The following is a 5852-nucleotide window of genomic DNA, read 5'->3' as shown; positions in this document are numbered from 1 at the left end:
TCCTCAGATCAATTTTCTCTGTGACTCCAGGGAATGGGAGTCTGTGCTCAGTCACTAAGTCATGCCCAACTCTTTGTGACCCCATAGACTGTAGCCCACCAGGCTCCTCTGTCCATGGGATTCTCCAGGCAAGAATATTGGAATAGGTAGCCATTTCCTTCTCTAGGGGATCTTTCTGTCCCAGGGATTGAATCTGTGTCTCCTGCTTGGCAGGGGGATTCTTTATCACTGAGCCAACTTGGAAGCCCTCAGGGAATGGGAGACTCCCTCAAAGTTGCCATGAAGGCTTCTTTTCTGTAAAAACACCAAATGGTGGTTGATGCTGGTGCTGAGGGAGGGCCCAGAGGCCCCTAGGGCCCTGGAATGGGAGGCCTCAGTGGCTTCAGTGGAGGTTTTGTTTGCGGTATCTGAGACAGGGATTGGGCCAGGGTTGAGGCTGTGGAACCTGAGGCTGTGGTCTTGCCTAGGCAAGCCCGAGAATGAGTGGTTCCCCATTACCAACCTGGGCTGCCTGGTCGTGGATGTGAAGATCAAGTCCTTGAAGGAGCTTTATCTCTTCTCTCTGCACATCAAGGAATCTGAGATCATTGACTTTTTCCTGGGAGCATCCCTCAAGGATGAGTTTTGAAGATTATGTCTGTGCAAAAGCAGATGTTTTGCTGTCTGGGAGACCAGGTTCAAGGCATTTGTTTCCATTGGGGATTGCAGTGGTCACGTTGGTTTGGGTGTCAAATGCTCTAAGACGATTGCCACTGCCATTCGTGGGACCATCATGCCAAGCTCTGCATAATCCCTGTGCCATGAGGCTATTGGGGGTATAAGATCTGCAAGTCCCACATTGGCCAGGTGACTGGACACTATATCTTGGTGCTGGTGAGCCTCATCCCTGCCCCCGGGGGCACTGGCATCATTTCAGCCCCTGTGCCCAAGAAGGTCCTCGGTGATGGCCGGAACTGACCACCACTGCACCTCTGCCAGGGGCTGCCCTGTTACCCTGGGCAACTTCTCCAAGGCCACTTTTGATGCCGTTTCTAAGACCAACAGTTATCTCACCCCTGATCTCTCGAACGATATGGTGTTCATTGAGTATGCATATCAGGAATTCACTGACCATCTTACAAAGACCCACTCCAGAGTTTCCCTGCATAGGACCCAGAGTCCAGCTATAGCCACCACATAGTTTTATATGAGAAAAATACAGCGAATGGAGCTCATGAAAAATTAAGTTGCTGTGAAGAACTTCACCACTACACCTGTCTGTCTATCTCCCAACTCTTGACCCAGGGTTCGAACCCCTGTCTCCTGTGTCTGTTTGCACTGCAGGAGTCTTTACTGCTGAGCCACCAGGGAAGCCCCTCCTACAGAGCCTTAAGCATCAGTTCTAACAGTGCAAGAAGAAACCAGGTGACTGTGATATTTATAAAACACCACTGTTGTTATGGCGACGAAGTGCCAAAGCCACTGGATTCCCTGATGCCTTCTTGTTCTCCACCTGCCCTCTGTCCCATGTTACCTCTCATGATAATCTGAGTAATGCGAAGCAGTGAGTGAAAAATAGGGATTACTAATGTTTCAGTTCCTCACAGCAGAGAAAGCCATCCTGCATTCTGTGGAGAAAAACACCAGCCCTGAGTAACTTTACCAGGCCGGATGCGTAAGAGAGTAATACATAGACAGATGGCGGTTGGAATTCAATGGGTGAAATAATCATGTAGTAAAGGACATAATAATATCATTTATATATAATATCACATATGTAAGTAAAATTAACTTTTCATCTAGAAGAAAGTTGTTTCTAACCTTGTTTATGTATAAAATATATTCCATATATCCTGAAAATCTAAAACCAAAAAGAAACAAAAAGGTTAAATGAACATTTAGGAGATTCGGAAAATATCTTAGGGGTAGAAAAAACCTTCTTACATAGGAATTAAAACAAGATAAACTAAAAAAAGAAAACAAGCATTGATGATTATATACAAATTTAAAAGATACAGATGTCAGCAGGAGATGGCAAGAGTGAACATCAACATTTTAGGAATCAGTGAACTAAAATGGACTGGAAAGGGCGAATTTAATTCAGATGACCATTACATCTACTACTATGGCAAGAATCCCTTAGAAGAAATGGAGTACCTCTCATAGTCAACAAGAGTCCTAAATGCAGTACTTGGGTACAGTCTCAAAAATGACAGAATGATCTCTGTTCGTTTCCAAGGCAAATCATTCAAAACCACAGTAATGCAAGTCTATGCCCCAAGCACTAATGCGAAGAAGCTGAAGTTGAATGGTTCTATGATGATCTACAAGACCTTCTAGAATCAACACCAAAAAAAGTGTCCTTTTCATCATAAGGGATTTGAATGCAAAAGTAGGAAATTAAAAGATACCTGGAGTAACAGGCAAGTTTGGCCTTGGAGTACAAAATGAATCAGGGCAAAGGCTAACAGAGTTTTGCCAAGAGAACACACTGGTCATAGCAAACACCCTCTTCCAACTACACATGAACATTGCCAGATGGTCAATACCGAAATCAGATTGATTATATTCTTTGCAGCCAAAGACGGAGAAGCTCTATACAATCAGCAAAAACAAGACCTGGAACTGACTATGGCTCAGATCATGAACTCCTTATTGCCAAATTCAGATGTAAATTGAAGAAAGTAGGGAAAACCACTAGACCATTCACATATGACCTAAATCAAATCCCTTGAAAGTGATAAATAGATTCAAGGGATTAGATCTGATAGACAGGGTGCCTGAAGAACTATGGATGGAAGATCATAACATTGTACAGGAGGCAGTGATCAAGACCATCCCCAAGAAAAAGAAATGTGAAAAAGGGAAAATGATTGTCCGAGGAGGCCCTACAAATAGCAGAGAAAAGAAGAGAAGTGAAAGGCAAAGGAGAAAAGAAAAGATATACCCATCTGAACGCAGAATTCCAAAGAATAGCAAGGAGAGATAAGAAAGCCTATCTATCTCAGTGATCAATGCAAAGAAATAGAGGAAAACAATAGAATGGAAAAGACTAGAGATCTCTTCAAGAAAATTAGAGATACCAAGGGAATATTTCTTGCAAAAATGGGCACAATTAAGGACAGAGTGGTATGGACCTAACAGAAACAGAAGATATTAAGAAGAGGTGTCAAGAATACACAAAAGAACGATACAAAAAAGATCTTCATGACCCGGATAACCACAATGGTGTGATCACTCACCTAGAGCCAGACATCCTGGAATGTGAAGTCAAGTGGGCCTTAGGAAGCATCACTACAAACGAAGCTAGTGGAGGTGAGGGAATTTCAGCTGATCTACTTCAAATCCTAAAAGATGATGCTGTGAAAGTGCTGCACTCAGTATGGCAGCAAATTTGGAAAACTCAGCAGTGTTCACAGGACTGGAAAAGGTCAGTTTTCATTCCAATCCCAAAGGAAGGCAATGCCAAAGAATATTCAAACTACCACACAATTGCACTCATCTCTAGCACTCACACTAGCAAAGTAATACTTAAAATTCTCCAAGAGAGGTTTCAACAGTATGTGAACTGAGAATTTCAGATGTTCAAGCTGGTTTTAGGAAAGGCAGAGGAACCAGAGATCAAATTGCCAACATTGGTTGGATCATAGAAAAAGCAAGAGAATTCCAGAAAAACATCTACTTCTGCTTCATTGATTACATGGAAGCCTTTGACTGCATGGATCACAGCAAACTGTGGAAAATTCTTAAAAAGATGGGCATACCAGAATGCCTGACCTGCCTCCTGAGAAATCTGTATGCAGGTCAAGAAGCAACAGTTAGAACTGGACATGGAACAACAGACTGGTTCCAAATTGGAAAAGGAGTATGTCAAGGCTGTATATTGTCATCCTGCTTATTTAACTCATATGCAAAGTACATCATGCAAAATGCCGGGCTAGTTGAAGCCCAAGCTGTAATCAAGATTGCAGGGAGAAATATCAATAACCTCAGGTATGCAGATGACACCACCCTTATGGCAGAAAGTGAAGAAGAACTGAAGAGCCTCCTGATGAAAGTGAAAGAGGAGAGTGAAAAAGTTGGCTTGAAACTCAACATTCAGAAAACTAAGATCATGGCATCTGGTCCCATCACTTCATGGCAAATAGATGGGGAAACAGCAGAAACAGTGAGAGACTTTATTTTGGGGGGCTCCAAAATTACTGCAAATGGTGACCCCAGCCATGGAATTAAAAGACACTTGCTCCTTGGAAGAAAAGCTGTGACAAACCTAGATAGCATATTAAAAAGCAGAGACATTACTTTGCCAACAAAGGCCTGTCTAGTCAAAGCTACGGTTTTTCCAGCAGTCATTTATGGATGTGAGAGTTGGCCCATAAAGAAAGCTGAGCACTGAAGAATTGATGCTTTTGAACTGTGGTGCTGGAGAAGACCCTTGAGAGTCCCTTGGACTGCAAGGAGATCCAACCAGTCCATTCTAAAGGAGATCAATCCTGGGTGTTCATTGGAAGGACTGATGCTAAAGCTGAAGCTGTAATACTCTGGCCACCTCATGCGACGAGTTGTCTCACTGGAAAAGACTCTGATGCTGGGAAAGTTGGGGGCGGGAGGAGAAGGGGACGACAGAGAATGAGATGGCAGGATGGCATCACCGACTCGATGGACATGAGTTTGAGTGAACTCCGGGAGTTGGTGATGGACAGGGAGGCCTGGCGTGCTGTGATTCATGGGGTCGCAGAAAGTTGGACACGACTGAGCGACTGAACTGAACTGAACTGAACTGACATGAATCAGCCAAGGGTTTACATGTGTTCCCCATCCTGAACTCCACTCCCACCTCCCTCGTGTGAAGATACATTTAATACTCTAAAATTTGTTTTAATTGAAATATAGTTTGTTTACAATGTTTTAGTAGTTTCTGGATACAGCAGAGTGATTCAGTTATACATATGTATGTGCTTAGTTGCTCAGTCATGTCTGACTCTTTGCGACCCCACGGACTGTAGCCCCACCAGGCTCCTCTGTCCATGGGACTCTCCAGGCAAGAATTCTGGAGTGGGTTGCCATTCCCTTCTCCATACATACATAAATATATGTGAAAGAAAGTGAAAGTGTTAGTTACTCAGTAGTGTGCGACTCTTTGTGACCCGTTGCTCCTCTGTCCATGGGGTTCTCCAGGCAAGAATCCTGGAGTGGGTAGCCATGCTCTTCTCCAAGGGATCTTCCTGATCTGGGGACTGCACCTGGGTTTCCTGCACTGCAGGCATATTCTTTACCGTCTGAGCCACCAGGGAAGCCCTACATATACATGCATGTATATATATAAATACTCTTTTTATTTTACATTTTCTTCCATTATAGTTGATTACAAGGAATTGAATATAGTTCCGTGCTGTATATAGTTCCTTTGGTGGCTACTTAATACTTTTAATAGAACCCTCCTACTGAAGGTAGGAATAATAGAGATTTATTTCTGAATTCTGAATTTTAGGGCTAATGACAATAATTTACAAGTTTTCAGAAAAAATTCCATGTAAAGGAAAGCTAACTGGAATGGCATAAGATTTATTGTCTACAAGATTAATTGCCCATGGACAAGAAAGCAGAGGCTACTTGATTTTGAGGAGAAAGAACTGAGAAATTGAATTTCTATAGTTAAAAAATATCATACAGAAATTAGGTAAAAATAACAGGTCCAATCATATACCATTTCTGAAAAATTTACTCTCAACAGGTGAAAAAATCCTAGAAACAAGATAATGTAGTTTTGTATTCATAGTTGATAAGAAAGGAAGCTATTATAACTTTTGGTTAAATTTAATAATAATTATTGTTAAGTGTGGAGTCTTAACTACTGGACAACCAGGGAAATC

General features: G+C 42.3%; 1 pseudogene; it reads left to right on the top strand.

Moving 5' to 3' along the window:
- The first annotated feature begins 309 nt into the window (after window positions 1-309).
- Window positions 310-1180, top strand: LOC129536406 (small ribosomal subunit protein uS5-like; annotated as a pseudogene).
- The last annotated feature ends 4672 nt before the right edge of the window (window positions 1181-5852 follow it).

The sequence above is a fragment of the Moschus berezovskii genome, chromosome 6 (genome assembly GCF_049115385.1).
Source record: "Moschus berezovskii isolate FMDL1 chromosome 6, NW_MosBer_1.0, whole genome shotgun sequence".
Lineage (NCBI taxonomy): Eukaryota > Metazoa > Chordata > Mammalia > Artiodactyla > Moschidae > Moschus > Moschus berezovskii.
This window is presented reverse-complemented; position numbering and strand designations above follow the sequence as displayed.